We start from the raw sequence: 13,391 nt of genomic DNA on the forward strand, positions 1-13,391 counted from the left end.
GGGGGGGCATTCCCTCCCACTGCTTGTAAAAGCAGTCTAGAGGCTAATTAGCTGCTAGGATTGCTTTTACATGAAAGCCAATCGCTGGCTGAAAAGAATGATACCAAGATGATACCTAAACCTGCAGGCATCATTCTGGTATAACCACTCAAAGTCGTGAATGGCGTACCTGAAGACAAAAAAATGGTTAACAATAAAGCACAGTAAACGGTAAGGTATAAAAAATTGCATATTTGAAAAGCAAACATGATAAAACATAACAACAATAAAACATTGCAGAATAGAATACAGTAAAAAAGAGCAGAACAAGAGAGAGAATAGAGAGAGAGAGAGAACAATAAAACGACAACTATTTTTTTTTTATTTTATATTTTTGTTTGTGTTTTTTTTTTTTTTTTACACTTTTTTTTGTAACTAACTTTTATAACTGTAACCGGTTCCAGGTTCGGGTCTCTCAAAATGCGATGGCATCTTGGGAGACCCTGTGAAAGTGTGTCCTAGTCTGTGGAATGCTGTACCCTACGCTAATACTCAACTAGTGAATGGTAGCGTTCAAAACATTCACCAATGCAAAGACCAGGATTGTCAGGACAGGAGGGACAATAATAGCGGGTGTCACGCCTATATCCGCGCTTGCTGCAGACACAACATCTTTTTTGGGGGGGTTCGTTGGGTAGGGGTACTCGGGAGGACATAAAGAAAATGCCTCTCATGCAGCCGACTGCATTTGGTTGGGGATGTGAATGGGGGAAGTACGGGCGCTGCAGAAGCGGTGGGTTCCCAATTAGGATTGGCGAATGCAGCAGGAAGGGCATTATGGGCACGACGGCCTGTGTTTGTCTTCTTGGTGGCAGCGGGACACTACTTGTGCTTGCCACCTCACCAGCTTGAACTGCATTTATGGGACTCGCCACGTCACCAAGTGTTACTGCAGTGCTGGTTTGACTACGACCGGGGTGTACTAGGCTGCTGGTGCTTGCCAGTTCACCAAAACGCTACCAAAAAAACTGTTAGCGATCGCAGGGATCAGGCCTGACTCTGCGAACGCTGCAGTTATGCGTTTAGTGTTTTGTAAGTGTCAGTGATCGATCGATACTGCACTTGGGTGGGCTGGGCTGGGCCAGGCGGAGGGGCAAAACGCAGGTGCTAGCAGGTATCTGGGCTGATCCCGCTAACACTGCGTTTGTGGGAACCCTAAACTGCTGGGGACGCTAGTATAGATCTGATCAGATCAGATATTGATCCGATCAGATACTATACCACTAAGGGAGGTGTACGGTGCGTGCGTGGGTGTTAGCGGTACTGGCGCTAACTTGACGCTGCCTGGGGCTGGTGCTTGCCAGTTCACCAAAACGCTACCAAGAAAACTGTTAGCGATCGCAGGGATCAGGCCTGGCTCTGTGAACGCTGCAGTTATGCGTTTAGTGTTTTGTAAGTGACAGTGATCGATCGATACTGCACTTGGGCTGGGCCGGGCGGAGGGGAAGAACGCAGGTGCTAGCGGGTATCTGGGCTGATCCCGCTAACACTGCGTTTTTGGGAACCCTAAACTGCTGGGGACGCTAGTATAGATCTGATCGGATCAGATATTGATCCGTACAGATACTATACCACTAAGGGAGGCGTATGCTGCGTGCGTGGGTGTTAGCGGTACTGTCGCTAATCTGACGCTGCCTGGGGCGACGCATATCACCGCCGGGCGATCAGGGGGCTAAACCTTTATTAGGTAATAAACGGCGGGTCCCCTGACACTATAAAAAATAAACGAACTAACCAGCGTCACCCGTAACGGTTATACGGTGATCAGTGGTGAAAGGGTTAACTAGGGGGCAATCAAGGGGTTAAAACATTTATTAGGTAGTATATGGGGGTCCCTGTCACTATAAAACGCTGACAGCGAACCTAAATATTTACGTTCCTAACTAGCGTCACCAGCGACACTAATACAGCGATCAGAAAAATGATCGCTTAGTGACACTGGTGACAGGGGGTGATCAAGGGGTTAAAACTTTATTAGGGGGGGTTAGGGGGGTACCCTAGACCTAAAGGGGGGTAATACTCACTGCCCTAACACTGTAACTGTCACAAACTGACACCATGCAGTAATCAGAAAAAAAAAAAAAAAAATACTGCTTGCTGTCAGTTTGTGACGGGGGGGGGGTGATTGGGGGGGGATCGGGGGGTGTAAAGTATGCCTGGCATGTTCTACTGTGTGTGTTTGTGTTGTGCACTTACATGTCTTCTCTCCTCGGCGCTGGGACGGAAACTGCCAAGCCGAGGAGAGATGACATCACATCCTCTGCCTGTGTGAAACTACACACAGGCAGGGCAGGATTCCGATTGGCTGGGAGCGATCGCGAGGGGGGGGCCACGATCGGATGGTCTCCCCCTCGCCTCCCGACGCTCCCAGTCAAATGCCGACCGCCGCTGGCACCGGGGGGGGGTCCGATCAGACCCCCCGCCCGCGGGAGGCAGATCACGTACAGGTACGTGATTCTGCCTGCCCGTGCCATTCTGCCGACGTATATATACGTTAGGCGGTCGGCAAGTGGTTAATAAAAACAACCTTTTTTTTTTTCTTCGACTTTTTTGGGTCATTCGTTATGTTCGCAATTTGTAAATTTGAAAATTCATAAATTTGAAAATACGAAAGTCCAGAATTAAGAAAATCCGAAAATTTGAAAAAATTACTAAATAACTAACTATTAAATTATAGATATTGGAAATTCCTTTCAAATTTGGCTGTTAGTGAACGTAACAAATATGAATTTATCCAACATTTCGAATTATCCGAAATAATGAATGCCGTATCTAAACGAATGGAACGTAACGAATTAATAATAATAAAGGACAATAATAATAATAAAAATGTAATATTATTATTATAATTATTATTATGTATTACTAATTTGTTCCATTCCATTTGTTTAGATTCGTTATTTGGTAATTTTGTATACATTTGCATTCATTACATTCACTAACCTATATTCACCAATACCTATAATTTAATAGTTAGGTATTATTAGTTAGTTACAGTAGTTAGTTATTCTTTCGAATTTTGGGATATTCTTTCTTATTTTCAAGTTTTTAAATTTACGAATTTACGAATTGCGATCATAACGAATGACCCAAAAAACAAACCAAAAAAAAACGAATGAAATGAAAATGAACACATTTTTCACAGTGCACATGTGTAGAGTAGAGCTTCTGCTGCAGGGGGTGAGTGGGAGGATTGGTGCTGATGTCTGTCAAATGCTGGGTAGCCTGAATGGTCGACGAGATATTGTTTACATTGTGCTAAGGTCCTTTCTCCTGACATTTGCCAGGTGCAGTTGGGTTAGGAAACACCATTTCTGTGTTACAGCCGGGCACTTGTTGATCTCTCTGAATTGAGATCTTCCATTCCAGTAAGAGTCAGTGGAGCACTGAGGTTGTGCACAAGTTAAAGTTTGCAGTGGTACACATAAGTTGATCTGAATATTCTCACAGTGGAATAACTGAAGAAAATTCAGGACTTGATTATTTACAAGCATTTATTGTCACATTGTTTTACACCATTTTGATTAATTCACATTTGCTTTTGTGTATTTGGAGGCTTTTGTATATTTTAAAATGTATTTGAACCATCGACACGGACAGACATTCGACAGGACTTCTTTTACTTATATCCAACACAGCATACGGAACCATAGATGCTAAAGATACATAGCTCCACAAGAACAATAAACAAGTGAACATAATTATAATGCTTCCCCCTACTGGATGGAGAGCAGTATAACACACTAATACATAACAGTCCTTCCCCCTAGAGCTCAAAGTCTTTGAGATAACTGAGAGGGGGGATATTACCTTCAGAAGTCACATAATTAGTGAAATGATGTCCACCTGTGTGCAATCTAAGTGTCACATGATCTGTCATTACATATAAACACCTTTTTGAAAGGCCCCAGAGGCTGCAACACCTAAGCAAGAGGCACCACTAACCAAACACTGCCATGAAGACCAAGGAACTCTCCAAACAAGTAAGGGACAATGTTGTTGAGAAGTACAAGTCATGGTTAGGTTATAAAATAATATCCAAATCTTTGATGATCCCTAGGAGCACCATCAAATCTATCATAACCAAATGGAAAGAACATGGCACAACAGGAAACCTGCCAAGAGACGGCCGCACACCAAAACTCACGGACCGGGCAAGGAGGGCATTAATCAGAGAGGCAGCACAGAGACCTAATGTAACCCTGGAGGAGCTGCATAGTTCCACAGCAGAGACTGGAGAATCTGTAAATAGGACGACAATAAGCCCGGAGGACCCAATGTACGCTCCATAGAGTTAGGTTTTATGGCAGAGTGGCCAGAAGAAAGTCATTACTTTCAGCAAAAAACAAAATGGCACGTTTTGAGTTTGCGAAAAGGCATGTGGGAGACTCCCAACATGTATGGAGGAAGGTGCTCTGGTCTGATGAGACTAAAATTGAACTTTGTGGCCATCAAAAAAAATGCTATGTCTGACGCAAACCCAACACATCACATCACCCAAAGAGCACCATCCCCACTGTGAAACATGGTGGTGGCAGCATCATGGTGTGGGGATGTATTTCAGCAGTCGGGACTGGGAAACTGGTCAGAGTTGAGGGAAAGATGGATGGTGCTAAATACAGGGATATTTTTGAGCAAAACTTGTACCACTCTGTGTGTGATTTGAGGCTAGGATGGAGGTTCACCTACCAGCAGGACTATGTCCCCAAACACACTGCTAAAGCAACACTTGAGTGGTTTAATGGGAAACATGTAAATGTGTTGGAATGGCCTAGTCAAAGCCCAGAACTCAATCCAATAGAAAATCTGTGGTCAGACTTAAAGATTGCTGTTCACAATCGCAAACCATCCAACTTGAAGGAGCTGGAGCCGCTTTTCAAGGAGTAATGGGCAAAAATCCCAGTGGTAAGATGTGGCAAGCTCATAGAGACGTATCCAAAGCGACTTGGAGCTGTGATAGCCACAAAAGGTGGTTCTACAAAGTATTGACTTTAGGGTGGTGAATAGTTATGCACATTTTATTTCTTATTTTTCTGTTATTTTGTCCTTTTTGATGTTTGCTTCACAATAAAAAAAAAAAAACATCTTCAAAGTTGTGGGCATGTTCTGTAAATTAAATGATGCAAATCCTCAAACAATCCATGTTAATTCCAGGTTGTGAGGCAACAAAATATGAAAAATGCCAAGGGGTGTGAATACTTTTGCAAGGCACTGTAAATATCCTGACATTGTAGCTATTTGTTACTCTTAAACTCAGCACATTTTTTTTTTATTTGTGCACAAAATGAATGGATTGTCTCAATGCAACACAGTGTTATACACGGTAATGCCCCGTACACACGGTCGGATTTTCCAATGGACAATGTCCGATCGGAGCGTGTTGTCGGAAATTCCGACCGTGTGGGCGCCATCGGACATTTTCCATCGGATTTTCCGACACACAAAGTTGGACAGCAGGAGATAAAATCTTCCGACAACAAAATCCGATCGCGTCAATTCCGACCGTGTGTGGCCTGTTCCGACGCACAAAGTGCCACGCATGCTCAGAAGAAATTCCGACACGGGACAGCTCGTTCTGGTAAACTTAGCGTTCGCAATGGATACAGCACTTTCGTCACGCTGCAATGTTCAAAATGGTTTAATACAGCGCACTCTCTTCTTCTTTATAATGTGACAAGAATTAAGTCGTTTTGATACTCATATTCACACACACTTCTCACAAACTTTTATTTGTGTTTTTTTAGTGGGATTCCCTGAATATATTGTTATTAGTTGTCACATCTGACAGTTTTATATATTTTTTTTTTTTTTTTTGGGATTTTAAGCCTTTTTTTTTTCTTTAATGTTTGGATTTTTTCCAAGGCTGATCTTTGCTCAATGTTATTTTTATTTTTACTCCAGAATATTTTTGTGTGTGTTTTGTGTGTCAAGTTACCCCAACACCATTGATATCTTTTATTATTTAATCTCCAGGAGATTGTTTGGTGTTGGTGTCCCTTGTTCATTTCACATTGTATATTTGAACTGTACCTGAATCCTCACAAACAAACTGTCCTTTTTGAAGTAAAACACATAGGAGAGTATAATTCAAAACAAAAATCCTTTATTAAGGCCTCAGAACCAAACAATGAGGAAGGCAACACTGGATCAACAGGAGAAATTAGCGAAGCCTGGGACCCCCACGGCAGACATCAATTCTTGAACATCAAAATTGGTGGCCTGAGGAGTCCATATGTAATGGAGGGCAGTCTGGTCCAGAATTCGCAGAGATCCCTATAGCAGCAGATGACATCTGTGTCCCCAGGCTGTGGTACCACAAGAGGCTGCATCTTTTGGTCGACCAGACTGAACCCAGGGCAATCACTGTCTGGTCTTCCTTCCACGCTTCCTTCCGGGCTGTGGCTGTGCAGTTGGAGATGTGGCAGGAGGAGGAGTAGGACCTGGAGGAGGAGGAGGACTGGGGGGACCTGGAGGAGGACTGGGAGGACCTGGAGGAGAGGGAGGAGGAGGAGGAGGACCATCCCAAAGATGTGTGTGAGGTGTAATTTGGCCCCTCATACCTTTCTCCAGAGCCTCCGATATGAGGGCCTCACACATGGCTTTTTGGCCCTCCTCCATCCTCTGCATTTTATATGCTATGAAGGCAGCAATGTTCTCCTGCATGGTGTGGGGTGCTCCCAGGACCTCTGTAGCCCTCCAAAAGAATGCTATAGCAGCCTCCTCTAGGGTACTCCTCCTACTGCCACTTTCTGTTTTCAGGGGGGGTGGAGGGACCTTGATATCAGCCAGCCGGCTCGGCCCGGCCACCTCCTGGCTGAGACTTCCCTGTGTATGAAAAAGGGACATGGTTTTAGTTTTTGCATCATCAATCACAATCCTAAATTAGTACTCCCAACTAACATCTAGTTAACATCATTGATTGGACTAGCAGAAATATTTAGAGGAATGCTATACCTGGCTCAATCTGGGCTCCTCCACATGTGGCCTGGAAGGCCCAGGTTGGTCATCAGAAGCCTCAGCCGGGGGGGAAGGAAGCGTGGAAGGAAGACTAGAGAGGGATGGCCTGGGTTCAGTCTGGCCTGCCAGAAAATGCAGCCTGTCGTAGTACAACATCCTGGGGGCATAGATGTCATCTGCTGCTCTGGATCTCTGTGAATCCAGGACTTTCTTGCGCTCCCTTAGATATGTACTCCTCAGGCCACCAATTAAGATCTTTAAATAAGTGATGTCTGCCGTGGGGATCACCTGCTTCACAATTTCACACAATTGCTCCAGTGCTGCCTTCCTCTTTGCTTGGTTCTTGAAATGGGGGTGGGTAATCTCCCACAGACAGGGCAGCTCACTTAGCATCTCTACGAATACTGACATGAAGTCATTGTCTTTCATTAAGATATCCATGTTCACTGCAAGACACAACACAAGACAGAGCCTAATGTCAGACAAAACTCTCCTAATCTTGTTACAATATAGGCCTCAATCTAGAAGCAGTATAGGCACAAGTTTGTCTCTTACCTTCGTTATTACGATCGGCGCGTCCAATGCTCCTTCCTCCGCTCACAGATCGTACGTAATACGCACGCGTGTTACGCTTTATACACACTGCGCATACGTGTAACTCCGCCCGCCCCTGACGTTCTTTCTAGTGTATTCCCCGCCCCTTTTCGTTCGGCGCAGTGGGGGAAGAGCATGATGGCGGAGTTACAACAGGTGCATGCTAATTCTAGCAACGAGGAGGAGGAGGAGGAAAGCCCGGATCCAGGCATGTCCCGATCCAGAAGGAGATGTTTTAAGGCCACAAATATGTCGTTTGGGGAGATGTTGGAGATGGTCGACATCATGAGGAAGTCCGACTATGACGGAAAATATGGGCCTTACCCCAACCCCAACATCCGAAAGGCCAAAATCATGGCGAAAGTGGTCAGGAGTCTAGAGCGGAATTTCGGGGTACGAAGGTCTAAAGATCAGCTCAGGAAGCGGTGGTCGGACCTGAAGTTGAGAGAGCCAGAGCAGTACCGAAAGATCCGGAGAGTGCTGCAAAAAAGTAAGTAGTTGTGCTGTGTTCCTATTCTTTCTGTCTTTATTACGTTCGTTCTGCTCCATATGCTTTTATTAATTGTAACGTTTAAAAAGGTCAACTTTAATGTTCATGGGCCCATTATTCGTTCGTATCAAACATTTTTCTTTCGGCCTCTAGAACACCATTGTTTAGGCCATATGCATTTTCACACATTTTTGGGGGCCTACTTGGATGCCAAATATTTGTTTGTGTAGATGGGTTTGTTACTAGAATGAAATGCAAACTAGATTGTGTGTAAGGAGAGGACACTGAGCAGCTGTTTTCACATCTGGACACTGGAGCACTAGTGTGGGACACAAGAACACCATTTTTATTAGGATGCTCCAGTGTATACTATAGGGGAGGCTACATCTGTGAAGCTTGTACTAAACAGGTAAAGTATTGCAGCTTGACAAAGGACAATAAAAAATATACATCTTGGAACTCGGCTAAAATAGACAATTGTACCCCACTTCCAAGCAATGTTTCCTATTTCTAGTTCTGCCATCAAATATCTGTGTGCTAAGTATACCATTTTTGTTTTACATAGGGGAGAAAAGACTCGGACACCCCTCATCCCAGGAGACCAGAGACCCCCCTCTGGAAGAAGGGGAAATACCAACCCAAGAAGAAGAGCAGGAGGAAGAAGAAGACGTGGTGGAGATTGGCACCACAACAGGTGAGTGTCTGCGACCACAGACTCAGGTAAAAGAGATGGATGGTGGCAGATTTTTGAGACCTGTTTTTTTGTTCTTTATCTCTTTTTAGGTGATCGTGATCCAGAACGCTTTACATCTGAAAGTGCCCAGATACTGATCGGGGAGATCATGGGGTGTAATCTCCAATTGCAAAACATCCAGCAACAAATCAGTGATGTTATTAAAAAAAATAATAACATCATTGATGTTTTGGGGCGAATTTAAACCCCACAAAATCACCTGTTTTATTATCGTGGTCCAATCTTAACAAAATTTTTTCAATGTTTAGAAAAGCCAAATTTGGAGGATGCACACAGTGTGCCAACATGTGCTATCTGCCATCACGGGAGATCAATGGACGCGTTTTGGGGGTGCAACCCCTTCCTCAATTATAAAGTAGTGTTGAGGAAGGGCTTGCTCCCCCAAAACACGTCCCTTGATCCCCCCTGATGGCAGATAGCACATGTTGACATTCGTAAATTGGTGTGCATCTTCCAAATTTGGCTTTTCCAGGGGTGATTTCCCCCCATCTGAACGCTATATCAAACCCAGTTCCTAAATACTGATGTCTGATATAGCCTTCAGGTTTTACCATATGTGAACTTTGTAAGTTCAAGTTTTTTGGCTTTCTTGTTGGTTTTACACAGGCCTGTTTTATCTGAAATGGATATTTCGATTTTTGATAATGCTACTGCAAACATTGTTGTACAACAAACATGTTGGTTTCTTTTAAAAACCTTTGGGAAATGCACATGTGATTGTGCAGGTATAAAAAAGTGCCTTACTCAAGAATGTGTGGATTATTGTCTCAACACTACAACACTTTTGGGGTGATGTAATTGTTGTTTTATGCAAAAATGGGGGTTATTTCCTAAGGGCAAATACACTTTGCACTACAAGTGCAGGTTCAGTGCAGTTGCAAGTGCACTTGTAGTGAAATGTGTTTTTGCATTTAGGAAGTACCAGCCAACAGTGTTTTTTATAAGGTTACTCAATCACGACATTTTCTGCACTCAACACATTTCTGTCAGGGTCAGCTAAAACAAACACAAGCAGTAAATGTCCACAAAGAATTTCTTTTGGTTGTTTTTTATTTGAAACAGGTGTCACAGATTGTCTGGCATATTGATAGCCCCCTACCCGCAAAGAACTCCAGGTAGCGTAACCGGACATCACGGGCATTCAGGGAGGGCAAGCCAGGACGGCCACTTTCAAGCGCCATCAGTGTTGATGGATTTGGGATTTCGGCCTCAGGCCCAACTGAGCCAGCATAGTTGGCTGAATGTTTTCTTAAAAAATTATGGAGAACACAGCAGGCAAGTATTATATGGTTCAGTTTATACTCCGCCATATGGATGGGTGTCAGAAATAATCGGAACCGGCTGGCCAGGATTTCAAATGTGTTCTCCACAACTCTTCGGGCTCTGGCCAGCCGGTAATTAAAAACCCTCTGTTCCGGGGTGAGGGTCCTCATCGGGAATGGCCGCATCAGGTGGTCCCCCAGCGCAAATGCTTCATCAGCAACGAACACAAATGGGAGACCTTCAACATTGTCCTCTGGAGGTGGCAAGTCCAAGCTGCCATTCTGGAGACGCCTGTAGAACTCCGTCTGGGCGATCACTCCACCATCGGACATCCGGCCATTCTTCCCCACGTCCACATACAAGAACTCGTAATTAGCCGACACCACCGCCAACATCATTATACTATTAAACCCCTTGTAATTATAATAGTATGACCCCGAGTTGGGTGGTGGGACGATGTGGACGTGTTTCCCATCAATTGCCCCTCCGCAGTTAGGAAAGTCCCACCGCTGGGCAAAGTGGGAGGCCACAGTCTGCCATTCCTGTGGCGTTGAAGGAAACTGTTGAGGAAAAAACAATAAACATTACTATTTTTTCAAAGATACATGGCAAGCAGATTATACACAAACATTATGGGGCAACCTCCAGATAGCATTTACTAAGGGGAATTTAACAAGGCCAAAGTATAAGGTACACCTATCATATTCCCCCTCCCCCCCTCTCATGGGCCATTTCAAACATTATAGGGGGGGGGAACTCTTGGACAGGTAACCCTCTTCACTTCATTGAGAGATGAATGCCTAAATACAGGGTATTACTTGGAACAGCCCCTCCTTAGTTACACTATTGGCAGACCACTGGACAGGTAAGAAGTGTCATAATACAAAGATATAAATACACACTGTACACATTTGAGCACATTTGAACATTCTGCTATTACCTATCAAGATAATAATAGGATACAAAAACTTTAAACAGTACCATTGGAAAGTATACAGGCAGGCCCTTGCACTACATGCTTTGGCCAATTCATCCATAAATCTGACCAGTAAAGAGATGGGTATAGTGTGTATGGGTTTGGCAAAGTCAGCAGATAGATGATTGAGGATAGAGAATTGGGATCAGCTGACTTAGCAGTTGGGGGAGGGAGGGTTACAAAAAATTTGGGGACACCACAAAAAAAGCCTCTGGCACTCTGCCTGAATTTAAATCAAAAATAACATTTCCAAACATTTTAGGGGGTGTTTGGGGTAAAGCACTACTATGGAGCTGATAAAATACATTGTTAAGTGACTACATGAGGTGAATATAGGGCAGGAGACACCATGCTGGGGAGGTTATTGAAGGGCAAATATGTATGAAGGACATAAAATAATAATTACATAAAAATCCAGCATGCATGAGGACAAAGGGGACATTCACAGCATATTCCAGTCATGGTAATTAGGGAATGAGGAAAGAAATACAATATATTAGCAAACATTCAATACAATAAAATGTGATATTAAAGGATAAAAATCTTACCTTCATATACTCCTTCTGCAGGACCTGTATGATGGCAGAACAGGTCTCTGGGATAATGATCCCCAGAGCCTGGGGGGAGATGCCTGTCGAGAACTTGAGGTCCTGCAGGCTTCTCCCTGTGGCCAAATACCGCAAGGTAGCGACCAACCTCTGCTCCGGAGTGATGGCTTGCCTCATGCAGGTATCCTGCCTGCTGATATAGGGGGTCAGCGAAGCCAACAAATGGTGAAATACGGGGTCCGTCATCCTGAGAAAGTTCCTGAAATCATCAGGATTATTCTCACGGATCTCACGGAGCAAAGGCATATGAGAGAACTGGTGACGCTGAAGCAACCAATTCTTGGTCCATAAACTCCTCCTCACCCTGTTCATGGGCTGGACTTGTGTCAAGGTCAGGACCCCAACACCAAGCCCCCGCACAGCACGAACTCTACGAGGAGTACGCATACGCAACATGGCTAGAAAACGGTCGGCTGCTCAGAACGAAGTAACAGAACGCACTGAAGAACAGCAAGGCCTGTGAAGAGCGACCTGAAAACCAGTAACGAACGAACAAGAATACAGTGACTACTTAAAGTCACGCGGAACTTGCTTGCACGCACTGAAGAGCAGATACAAACCCACAAGCACAAACTGAACGGCAGAAAACGATCTGAAAGCCACAAGTCTGAAAAAGCGCGAATCGTCTCTCACCAAACTTTTACTAACACGAGATTAGCAAAAGGAGCCCAAAGGGTGCCGCGCTTGGTTCTGAACCGGCCTTTTCTAGTCTCGTCGTACGTGGTGTACGTGACCGCGTGGTTGTCGATCGGAAATTCCGACAACTTTGTGCGACCGTGTGTAGGCAAAACAAGTTTGAGCCAACATCCGTCGGAAAAAATCCTAGGATTTTGTTGTCGGAATGTCCAAACAAAGTCCGACCGTGTGTACGGGGCATAATTGTATGGGCCCTAAAAGTTTGTTGACAGGGGCTTGTTAAACATACACTGCTAGACCATCACTTGAGTCCCTCCAATTAGAACAGTTCCATTGCACTGAATAGAGCGCATCTTGTCAGGTGACTAAGTTGCCGGACAAGTCGCCCCAGTGTGAACCGAGACTAAGAGCATGTGCCTGTAAACTCCTAAAAAAGCCTTTGAGACCCAGTGTTCATGAGCCCGTAAAGGAATTGTAAAGGCAAAAGGTTTTTTATCCCAGCACCCCCTAATACTTACCCAAGCTGAGTGTGGACCTGGAGGGGTTTGTTTGCGCCCCCCCCAAATTTTTTAGCACCAGCCGCCACTGCCTACATGTACCCCTTTTGTGCCTATTATGAAGGATGAGCTAGAACACACAAAGGTGAGCAGGAACACACAAAACTGCCACGTGGTCAAGAACAGTCCAGTAAGGAAGATCTCACTATTAACCACTTCCCGTCCAGTGACGTACCCGTACTGTACATTGCTGGACTTTCGGTGGATGTACGGCGGTGATATGCAGTTGCAGGCATCACCTTGTATAATTTTCTAGAGCCAACGGCCGGTTCTCTTGTAATAGCTATCAGAGCGGCTTACGTTCTCCCTCCCGCCATCTTCCGCGGCTCTCCCGTCCCACCTATGCCCCAGTGGAAGACTTTGTAGTCGAAACGCATCTGACCAGCACCTCCTGTTTCCCACATTGCTTCTTATTCTCTTGTGATCACTTTTTATCCTGTATCCTGCACTTCGCTGTAAGATAACTTTATTTTAATAAACCATTTATTTGGTTGACCTGCGCCATATGGAGCTCCTT

The sequence above is a fragment of the Aquarana catesbeiana genome, linkage group LG10 (genome assembly GCF_042186555.1).
Source record: "Aquarana catesbeiana isolate 2022-GZ linkage group LG10, ASM4218655v1, whole genome shotgun sequence".
NCBI lineage: Eukaryota > Metazoa > Chordata > Amphibia > Anura > Ranidae > Aquarana > Aquarana catesbeiana.